This window comes from Bubalus bubalis, chromosome 2 (genome assembly GCF_019923935.1).
Source record: "Bubalus bubalis isolate 160015118507 breed Murrah chromosome 2, NDDB_SH_1, whole genome shotgun sequence".
NCBI classification, from domain to species: domain Eukaryota; kingdom Metazoa; phylum Chordata; class Mammalia; order Artiodactyla; family Bovidae; genus Bubalus; species Bubalus bubalis.
This window is the reverse complement of record NC_059158.1, coordinates 82,245,707-82,257,610: the sequence shown is the minus strand read 5'-3', so window position 1 is coordinate 82,257,610 and position 11,904 is coordinate 82,245,707. Positions and strand designations below refer to the sequence as shown.

The following is an 11,904-nucleotide window of genomic DNA, read 5'->3' as shown; positions in this document are numbered from 1 at the left end:
CCTTGTATTAAAGAAAAAAGATGGAGAAAGTGCACATGGCTCTTCCAAGATTCCCTTAGTATTAATTTACTTTCAGAATTTATGTTTTCTCAGGATGGGCCTCTGGAGAAGGAAATGGAAAAACACTCCAGTATTCTTGCCTAGAGAATCCCATGGACAGAAGAGTCTGGCGGGCTACAGTCCGTGGGGTCGCAAAGAGTCAGACACGACTGAGCGACCTAACACAACACACAGGATGGACCTCAGTTCAATAAAAAATTTTAGTGTATCAGCAAATCAAACAGTCAACATACATTTTTTGTGTACCATCCTTTATTACTTCTACAAAGTCCTCAAAGTCACTTTTAGACAGAATTCCAAATTAAGCTATTGTATTTGCAACACAGTTCTAGAAGTGCTGTCTTCAAATTGCCAGTCTTGACTCTCTCAATTTGATGCAAACATCTGCAAGTATGTAGAACTCTAAAATCGGCAGAGCTCCCTTTGTTTAAGGCCAGTGTTCCTCTGGGGGTAGAAAATTAAGGCTGTAAATGTCGACCTGGGTAACCCAGACCCATTTGTTCCTTTTGCCTCATTTCTTTCCTACTTTGCAACTTTTCAGTTAGAAAAAGATGTGAAAAAAGTAGATAACTTGCCTGAGGCCACATAGATATTTGTCCCTAATGAATGAAAATTGCTCAGCTATGTCTGACTCTTTGGGATCCCATGGACTGTAGATCACCAAGCTCTGCTGTCCATGGAATTCTCCAGGCAAGAATACTGGAATGGGTTGCCATGCCCTCCAGGGGATCTTCTCAACCCAGGGATCAAAGCAGGATTTCTGGCATTGTGGGCATCTTCTTTACTGTCTGAATCACCTAGGGCTTGACCAACATATAGGATTTCTTGACTAGGGTAAAATAAATGAAAAAATAAATTATTGAAATGAAAAATAAACAACCTAGAATTTTTTGGTAGATATAGCTGGATTATAAAAAGTTTGAAATGTATTCCATTCAGCAAAACCTCTAAACATGTTCTTCATAGTGACCTTATATAAACTGAGTCACCCTCCTCTTGCCACCCGCCCCCACCCCCCGCCCCGCACACTTTTTTGGTAACTGAAGAACTTGATGAGAATGTTGTGCTCAGTTCAGTTCAGTTGTTCAGTCATGTCCGACTCTGCGACCCCATGAATTGCAGCACGCCAGGCCTCCCTGTCCATCACCAACTCCCAGAGTTCACTCAAACTCATGTCCATTGAGTCGGTGATGCCATCCAGCCATCTCATCCTCTGTCGTCCCCTTTTCCTCCTGACCCCAATCCCTCCCAGCATCAGAGTCTTTTCCAATGAGTCAACTCTTCGCATGAGGTGGCCAAAGTACTGGAGTTTTAGCTTTAGCATCATTCCTTCCAAAGAACACCCAGGGCTGATCTCCCTTAGAATGGACTGGTTGGATCTCCTTGCAGTGGTTAGTGTAAACATGACTGATACTTTACAAGGCATGTTCATAACTTTATTCCCTAGAGACCTAGATGCTTACCAGATCTGCATGAGGTCTTTAAGGCAGTCACTTATCTGATTCTTTGCTTCTATTAAAATGGAGCCCAGATGCATCAGGACAGTAGAACTCTGCATGTAGGGCTCTTTGCATCTTCTTACACCACAGGATACTACTAAGCAAATATGGGGCCTCCTTGATGTAAGTTAGAAAGTGCGAACAAGGAATGTTCATTCCTAACCCCACACCTGCCATGGAGAATCTCTGTTATTCAGGTCTCTACATGGATTTTGGAAGAGAAGCTCAGGATTTCAGAGGTTGGCTCAGAACACTTGTAAAATCCAGTGATGAACAGATGTTCAGAAATGCCAAGCTCTTATTATTCTGAGTAACAAATAGTCCCCAGATGATTTTTATTTTGGGGAAAAAAAACCTCAAAATTGATTAGTCAACTAGTCCAACAGCTGCAAATGTCTTCAGATTAGAAAACATTTCCCTCTTAGCAGGAGATAGGCAAGAGGGCTCCAAATGCAGGAAAATTCCACGTATACATAGAACTACTCTGTCAGCAAGCTTAATGGGGTGGAAAAAGTTTACTCTAATTCCAGTATTAAAGAACATTATAAATCAACCAGTCATAGGATTTGGAGGTTAGAGGAAACCCCAATTTTGCAATTGCTCCACATGGCTAGCTTGATAAATTCATAATCAGATGAAACTTGACTTTGATTAGTGCTATTTAAAGAAAAGATATTTCTAGAGCACATTCCAACTCATAATCTTTCTTCACTAATGTAAGATAATTTTTAAATGTAATGTGTCAACAGTTTGATATTTAATTGTTAAGCCCTCATTGTTAACCTTTAATAAGCAATAACATTTGATATATACTAATGAGTGTTAAAAACACTTACACTATTTCATTTAACATAAATTTATTTTATAAAACAGAGCAGAGGAAATATTACATACACGAAACGCCACATCTTGACCATATTCTTTCTGAATTCCTGGTTCCAGAGCAGCCAGGGCAAATATTGTAGGGTAGAAAATGGGAATAATAATGCCTCTCTCATAGGACTGTCATAAATTATAGTAGGAAACTTTGTCACTGGGCATGTGACAACTGGTCAATAGTTTTCACTTCTACCCTTCTTGCTTCCATTGGGTAAAGATGGGAATCTTGGTCCCTGGTCAGCCAGAGGAAGATTGTTTTTAGTCAACTAAACCTTCAGATTACATTAAATTGAAAATCTTTTATTTGACCTTTTTTTAATTAATTCCTTTTTCTTCTCACATTCCTCTAATAGGAAAGGTGATCAGACTAGAAGTATCCATGTTTCCTAGGGAAAGCTTACTTTTAGCTTGTGTGGTAACCAATGACCCACTGATTGAATTTTTAAAGTATCTTAGTTTCTGATGTGTTTAGTCATTTGTTATGTACTCACTATATTGGCAAGGAATATCTATTGACTCCTTACCCACACACCTATCTTCTGGAACATAAAACTCAATCCTTTTGGAATGTTTAAGGTCTAGAGAATACATGCTGATATTATACTGTGTGATCAGTGTTGGGTGCTGGAAGTCTGAAGTACATTGGGATTCAAAGGAGAACAAGATCCTTTCCTCCTTTGGTTATCTGAGATATCTTCTTGGGGGAAGTGGGATTTGGATGGAGGAGTGGAGGTGGGGTTATCACAGGGAAGACTATGGAGAGGGTGGAGCACTTAATCATCTTTGAAGAAAAAAGAGAAGAATATACCAGAAAGAAGGAATAGGCTATTTATGTGGAGCTGAGCTTTTGTGTATTATCATGATTAATCACAGGAACATATGCCAAGCTTTCATCATAAAAATATTCTCCAGGAGAATTCATCAAGTTCTATTGCCTGTTAATTCCTGTTGATGCATTTTATTTCACATCTTCAATGACAGGGGAAACTTTTTTTTTTTTTTTAAAGAAATGAAGGCAATAAAATGAAATTCATTAAAGGACTGATTTATGTGTGATATTTTAAAACTGAGCAATGCCATTACCCCAGGCAAATTGAGTCTTTAGTTTTAGCACATTTTTAGTGTCCTTGAAATTTCTAAATGTATGACTTAACATTTTTACCTAGTGCATATCAGTTGATAGTATTTTATCATCCTATACTTATCAAAAAATTATGAAGCAAAGCACTGCAGTGCTGTGACATATATTTTCAATTGGAATAAAATACTTGGTTTTGAGTCCAACTTTTACCATTAAATATTCTTTTCTTGTATGACCTTGAATATATTTCCCATCTGTGAATCTGTATAACCTGTATAACAATGTACAAAATAAATGAGACTAAATGTAAGTGCATCTTAATCTCTTCAAGTTTTAAAATTATGTATTTTTTTTAAATCACAATCCTCTTCTATTTTCATCCTTTAAAAAAAAAAAAGCCACATTCATGATGAATGGGACCTGCACATTTCAAATGTTTTTCTTCTTAAGTAGCAAGATAATTTTTCATGGGCTACATGGCAGCTTTTAGCCCAGTTAAATCTTAATGTCAAAACCAGCATCCCAAAGAAATTTAAAAAGATAAAGGATGATTTTAAAACAATGTCTTTCTGCTCCTGGTTGGGGCTTGCAGGGAATTCTGAAATACGTATAACTTAACATTAATTTCAAGACTTTATGAGGTTTTCCAGTTTTAAACGGCATCCACTCATATAATTGCACTTGACCTAAGTGACCTTTCATTAAAGGTAATGTATTCAAGCCTCACCACTGGGGTGGTGATAAGTGGATGCTACTTCTATGTGGAGGATGTATCCGCAGGAAGCCTAGAGCTGATGGATGGTGTCACACTTATGACTATAGCACCCAATTCCTGGTGGTACCATTACTCTCTCTCTCAGTCCCCCAGCATGAAGATTAAGCTCCCATTCTGAGTTAGAGAAGATGTTTGCAGGTTATCAACCAAGACAGAGCACTGATTAAGCATTGTGGATGCATCTCTATCAACAGAAACCATGGGGTGGCTGGCAGTTTTCAGAACCTTTGCAAGAAAGCTTAGAATTGGCCTCTGCATAGTCATAGTTTCTCCAGCCCTGAGAAACCCTTTCATTTTCTTAAGCCTGGGTCCTAGATGTGCATGTAATTCTAGCTTACACATAAATAAATAACATCAGTGCTAACAGTACATACACTTTTGTTGTGAGGTAAATTTGTCCTAAATGCTTATAGTTATACATTTTTAATTCCCTTTAGAATAAATAGAAGCAGTTCTTTACAAAGTGGTTAATGAAAGGTAAAGCCCTTTTCTTTTATTCTTCTATTTGATGAGAATACATGTCTACATCTTCTTTAAGATTTAAGAATGTAGGAGACCCTATCTTTATTCCCTGAAGCAGATTTGAATTCTCTAGTTTTACTTTTTAATGTTTAAATGCTGCTATATCAACCAAAGTAAGATCATGACTGTAAAAACTATAATTCACAATAAACCTGAAGTATATGATCATTTGAAGTTAGCCTCAGTATAGTGTAAAAACCATAGTACAACACAGTTAGGCAGACTGAAATTGAGCTTCTGGCTTCACTACTTGATATCATTATGTCTTCTGGAAGTTGCTTAAGTTTTTTGAGGCTTTGTTCTTGTCTGTTTAATGGTGATGATAATCCAAAATCATAGGGTTGTAAAATAAGATACTGAGATACGTTTGCTATAACAAAGATGTCCAAAAAAATACTATTCTTTTCTCCCCTCTCCTTCTTATGTTGAAAGTACAGGGTACGAACTTAATGAAAGCTTCATTGAAAAAGAAAATCAAATCTTCATGATTCCTCCCTAGGTTTTCTGTTTTCCTTACTTTATACACTATCTTGAGCCATCTTGATCTCTTTGGGGGCCACAATTACCACGTCTATACTGATAGTGTTAGTTGTTCATTCATGTCCAACTCTTTGCCACCCCATGGACTATAGCCTGCAAAGATCCTCTTTCCATGGAATTCTCCAGGCAAGAATGCTGGAAAGGGTAGCCACTCCCTTCTCCAGGGGATCTTCCTTGACCCAGGGATTGAACCCAGGTCTCCTGCATTGCAGCCGAGATTTTTATAGTCTGAGCCACCAGGGAAGCCCTATACTGATGGCCCCCATATGTCTGTTTCTGGTCTGTAGCACTTTCCTATATTCCAGACTCTTTAATTCTTATACTTTTTAGTAATCTCACATGTATGCTCCTGTTAACCTTTGTGTTTTCAAAACTGAATTTACCATCATCCTATCATTAAAAAATGTAATTAACAATTTTAAAAATTGCATTCTCTTACTTTGTTTCCTTTCACAGTTACCCAAGCTAAAAATTTGGGTTATAGACTGATTCCTCTCTCCTTTTCATAACAAATTGCCAAATCTTGCCCTTCTACTTCTAAAGTATCTTTGAGACCTATCAATAACTCTTCATTCTTACTGCCACTACCCTGCTTCAAGCCACCATCTGTTCCCTGGTGGTGCCAGTGGTAAAGAACCCTGCCAATGCAGGAGACATAAGAGACATGAGTTCAATCCCTGGGTTGGGAAGATCCCCAGAAGGAGGGCATGGCAACCCACTCCAGTATTCTTGCCTGGAGAATCCCATGGACAGAGGAGCCTGGTAGGTTACAGTCCATAGGGTCACAAAGGGTCAGACATAGGGTCACAAAGGGTCAACACATCATATTGTGTCTCTTCTTTTATTGTGCTTAAACCCCCATTTCCCATTCTAATGGTTTATACAGTGCATCTTTAATATACTTTATTACAATGGGATGCACTTCCTAGACCTCTTTGAAAATTCAAGTATTCATTGTAGTGTTGCAGCTAACAGCTCTAAATTCTGTCCTTCCCTGGGACTTTCCCTCAGCTGGAGAGAACCTACATGCACAAGTTTATACCCTCCCCAGGACAGCCGTCATCTAATGACACCTCCATTCAGAAGCATAAAATTCTAGTTTCCTGAATACAATCATAGACTACTCTGAAGGTCCGTCCCTATTTCAGAGCTTCTTGTAGGATTGGCTGAAGACTTTGTTGTGATCATATTACAGCCCAACTTCCCAGCCCAGGGAGAGAGAGGTTGGGTAGTAGAATGACTTCATTGCCTCACAGGTGTTGATACTGAAAACTCTCCCCGGTAAACCTCCTATATCAAGACCTCAGCCTCTGAGCCTATTTTCAAGATGTTGGGGGCGTGTGTAATTTCCTTGGCTCTGTCTCGTCTCAAGAAAAATTTGAAGCGACAGACCAGCATTACAGCTCTCAGATGGGACACCGTTACAGCTTTCTGACAGACCAGTGTCACAGCTCCGTGTTACAGCTCATTTTTATTTAGAAAATAAAGGAAAATACATCCTCGAGGCATGAGGGCATAATAACCCAAAAGACTCGAAGAGGAGAGCGAGCGAGCAAGAGAGCAAAACAGAGCGAGGGAGACACCTGGTCCTTTGGCTCCTCTTTTTATATATTTTTCTCCTCCCCCTGGGCCTGCCCTATGTAAATTGGGATTAGCCAGGAGTGCTGTTTGTTCTACCTGAAGTCCTCACTCCAGTCCTCAGACCTTCCTTTGTTCTATTTTCGCAGGCTTTCCCCTTGTCTTTTAGCCACCGGCATTCTGGATTCCTTTTTCCTATTCTAACTACATAACAAAGAGAACACAATATTTGAACGAGACTCTCCGATGATGGACTGTTTAGCATTTCAGCCTCATATTGTATGACCTCTTCCCTTTGTATTCTCTCTCTCTCTCTATATATATATATATTTCAATCTGGCCTGACCTAACTTTAGTTCTTCAAATATACAGTGCTCTACCTTTGAGCCTTGGCACTTGTCCTTTCCTCTGAGCTCTCTCCTCCCTCATTCTTTTGGTCTTTGCTAAAGTGTCACTTCTTTCAGGAAGCTATTCAGATCCTTATTCTAATTAAGTGTATTTCCATTGTGTTCTGCTGTTCCTTCCTTCCTTAGAGAATTCACCACTTTCATGTTGTATTGTTATAGCCCATGGCCATGTCTAGTCCATATTGTTGACTGGCTGTAGGCTTTGTGCAGAAAGGGAATTACCCGCTGTTGAATCTCAGCTCATTTTAAGGTGTTTGGTTTATGTTAGTCTCTCAAAAAATACTTGCTAAGTGACTGAAGGAATTAATCAATGAATAAACTGTTATTTAAGACTGGATTTATTGTTTTGTTTTGTGTGTGTGTGTGTGTGTTTTTTCTAAGACTGGATTTAGAGTGGTTAGAATTATGACATTTTTGGAAGAGGAATTATCTTATTTAAGAATGATCATATGCATTTTGAATGCTTTAGTTTTTACTGTACATACTCATATGTATATGTTAATTCTCACACAAATAATCATGACCTCATCTACCATTCAAATGCAGGAATTTAAAAAAATTCCGTAAGGCATAGCTCTCCATGAGAGTTATTCAAAAAAAGTCAGTTCAGTACCTGCTAAGAATTTATGTCTAACTATATTATTAAAATCTTTCATGAAAACCTGAGTTGACAAACTATCAGAACTTATATTAGGTTTCTCCTCCCCACAACCTACTTCTGTTCTGCTCTTTCCAACAGTCTGGGAAATGAAGAATCAAAATCGATCAAATACTTATGGTTTTATTAAGTGACCTAAGAAATCAAATGGCCTGCCAAAGGTGTTTGAATTAGTAAATTCTCAGTCTTATGCCATAAAATGGAAAATTAGGAGGAAATTTGATGTGACTGTCAACCATTCCCCAGATTGACCACCACAAGTTGGGTTCCCTTGAAGCAGGGTGCATTGTCATTCTACTCAGCAGCTAGATTTTGAGGCATCAGATCCTCCCCTCCGGAAAAGGGTGGAATTTTCTATGTGTTTCCTAGTGACGAGGTCACTCTTACTGGCCTAGGGAAATTCTTCAGAAAAGAGGGAAGCTCTGGGTATGAAAACTGACAACAACTGAGGGACCTGCATGCTATTCTAGTAAAGGGAATTTGAGTGAGGACCACGCCTATTACTCAACATTCAAAAAGCTAAGATCATGGCATCAAGTCCCATCACTTCATGGCAAATACATGGGGCAAAAATAGCAGTGATCACTAATTTTTTATTAGAATTTACAAGTTGTCTATTGCTGACAGTCTCTTATATCTAAATTAAAAATAATTCTAGCTTAGAATTTAGCAATAATATCCAATTTACTATAAAGTCTCTCAGATATGAGGAAAGAATATGAAAGTCTAACCATTTCTTACAAAGTGTGTTAGTAAAAAAGAAATTATTTTCTAAAGCCACAATATTATCCTTGCTTTTTAAATAGTTGGGGACATTTTTTGGTGTTGGTGGGAAATCTGCACCTAATTACATATTCATTTCCTAAAAAACAAGCCAGAAAAGAGAATTAGTAGGAAGACGATTAGGAGGCTCCAGCATGGGGAAGCCATAGCATAGGTCCCCGCCTCATGTAGGAGCTTTGCTTAAGACATTGTATGCTTGTTCACAAAAAGATGTCAGCCTGCCATCTACACATCTTATGTTGAAAGTGTAGGATGACTTGTGGACACAGGAGGGGAAGGTAAGGGTGGGATGAATTGAGAAAGTAGCATTGGCATATATACACTATCATGTGTAAAACTGATAGTGGGAAGTAGCTATATAACACAGGGAGTCCAGCCTGGAGCTCTGTGAGGACTCAGAGGAGTGGGATGAGGGGAGGAGAGGGAGGCTCAAGAGGGAAAGGAGGTAAGTATAGATATGCGTGTGTGCGCACCTGTGTGTGTGTGTGTATGACTGATTCGCACTGTTGGCATAAACCAACACAACATTATAAAGCAATTTTCCATCAATTAAACATTTTTTTAATTACAGTTTAAAAAAAAGAATTTGCCTTTATCAATATCCCAGGAATGCTAGTACTTAAGGCCCTTGTCAGAAACTATAACAAACTGTTATTGACTCATCAAAAGTCAGAGAAGTAGAGTTAGCAAAGGATCCTTTGCAGTTCAGTCTTTTTTGTAGTTTTTACACACTCCATTATTGGATAAGCAGAGAGCCTTATTTGGGACCACATAGAAACTCAATAGAAACACACAATGGTCAAATTCTAGAGAGACCCACTGCAGGTTTGATTTGATCATAGTCATGTTGTTTTCAACAATGTTCAATAGAATCATAAGATGCTGCAGCTTAAACAACTACCAGTGTTTGTTAACAGGCTGACTGAACAGTTGTAATTTAAAGCCAAAGATCATCTAAATATGTATCTTTGGGACAGTAAAGAAGGAAAAATACCTTAAGTGAAAATTGGCTTTAAATCAAATTGAGAAAGGGTTTTAAATGAGATCATGTTTTTCAGACTAAAAATACATGGAAATTGCTACCTAAATACTGACTATGAAACTTGGCACATATTATAAATTGCTAAACTAGAAAGTAGTTGGACAAATACTGTATGATATCACTTATATGTGTAATCCTAAAAATACAACAAACTAGTGAATATAACACAAAAGAAGTAGACTTACAGATATAGAAAACTAGTGGTTAACAGTGGGGAGAGGGAAGAGGTACAATATGGGTGTAGGAGTAAAATGTACAGACTATTATGACAGCAATAATATATTGAATGACATGGAAGATAAAGCCAGTATTTTATATTAACTATAAATGGAGCATAACCTTTAAAAATTGTGAATCACTATACTGTATACCTGTAACATATAATATTATGCAGCATCTATATTAGTTTAAAAATGATTAAAATAATAGAACAGGGTTATTAAATGGCAGATAATTAAATTATACCTAGACTTTGCTTCCAGAGTCCATGGTCAATAAATATTTGTTGAATTGAGGAATAAATAAAAGAATCACAAATTTTTAAAACACTTCTTTCATCTTAGAAATGTATGAAACCTTAGGCAGCTTTAACCTGCATCCCATGAAGGAAGAACAAGCAAATGAGCTCTGTCTTTGATCAAAGTGCTCCACAACAAACTCAGTATTCAGCTACTAATTTTGAAAAATTGAGTAAAGGGTGGCAAAGTCCTTAGGAGGAACTAACTGTTCACTGTTTACAACTCTCAGATTATGTTACCACCTGCTGTCCCTTTTAAAACGCGTATTATAATCTTTCTGGAATTTTTGAATATATTAGTGTTTCCACATTTTTGTAGTTGATATTTTCTATGTCTAACAGAAGTGCCTAAGTGTTCAAGTTGAGATGATTCTACTTTTGCTTTTATTGCAGGCAAATACTTGAGGCATTTCCCTGCAGAATTTAAGATCGAGCTTCCCCAAAGCAACTTCTAGTTAACTGCTCCACTGTGATCTAAAAGATCTTTCTCTCCCACTGCTGTTACCAGAATTTTGACATCATCAGTTAGTGAAGCAAGAGGTACTAACTACCGAGGCTGAGTGACGGTCTCAGTCTCGTCTTGGCAACTTTGTATGAAACAGGCTCTAACCACCAGCTGACAAACGAGTCAGAGAGGCTGCTGCTACCAGAAAGCCCTTCCTGGAGTTAAAATCTCAGGTCAGTAATTCCCAAGAGCTTTGGAAGCTATGTGGAGATGTCAATTTCTTCTACACTTATTTGCTCATCCCTCAAAGACACACTTTTATGTACTTTTTTCAAAATAAATAATGTGGAAAAGTATATGTGTATGTATGTGTGTGTGTGTGTGTGTGTGTGTGTATATATCTCATGTGTGTCATTTAGTCATGTCCAACTTGGCAACTCCATGGATTGTAACCTGCCAGGCTCCTCTGTTCATGGAATTCTCCAGGCAAGAATACTGGAGTGGATTGCCATCCCCTTCTCCAGGGGGTCTTCCCAACCCAGGGATTGAACTCAGGTCTCCTGCATTACAGGCAGGTTCTTTAACATTTGAGCCTCCAGTCAAGTATGTGTGTATACACACACACACACACACACACACACACACACACACACACGCACACAATATGTATGTTGTAGAACATACAACCACATACATCCTAGTTCATTGTCCTGGGGATATGGTATAAGAATGTTTTTCTTAGAAAAAAGGACTATATATTGTTAAGGACATCCCCACAGAACTTTATTTTTATAACATGCTTTCTTTATTTTCCTGTGGTAGAAAAGGCTCTATAGAGAGCCAATAAAATTGCTAGCTTCCACATTGGTTTAATGTCTGCAGATGGAATTAAAAACACTTTAATGTGCCCTTCAGTGCAATATTACCACTTCCTGGCCATTTTAAAATTGGGTTTAAGTGCTTCGATGTCTGCCAATAGCAATATTCATGTTAAACAGTGATTGTGAGGCACATAAAATATTTCACCAGGGCTTTTGTCTGAAGTCTCCCACATTGTCTTTACAGATGGGAACTAAAAACGAGATACTGGATATTTTCTATGCACACTGGATGAAATA

The 11,904-nt window shown here is 38.0% G+C and overlaps 1 long non-coding RNA gene across 1 annotated transcript in view; it reads right to left on the bottom strand.

The window, feature by feature from the left end:
* Nucleotides 1-292: 292 nt before the first annotated feature.
* Nucleotides 293-11,904, bottom strand: part of LOC123331111 — a 30,303-nt gene continuing 18,691 nt past the window's right edge. The window contains exon 2 of the long non-coding RNA XR_006547572.1: nt 293-504. This is a non-coding gene — a long non-coding RNA (uncharacterized LOC123331111). The remainder of the gene's footprint in view (nt 505-11,904) is intronic.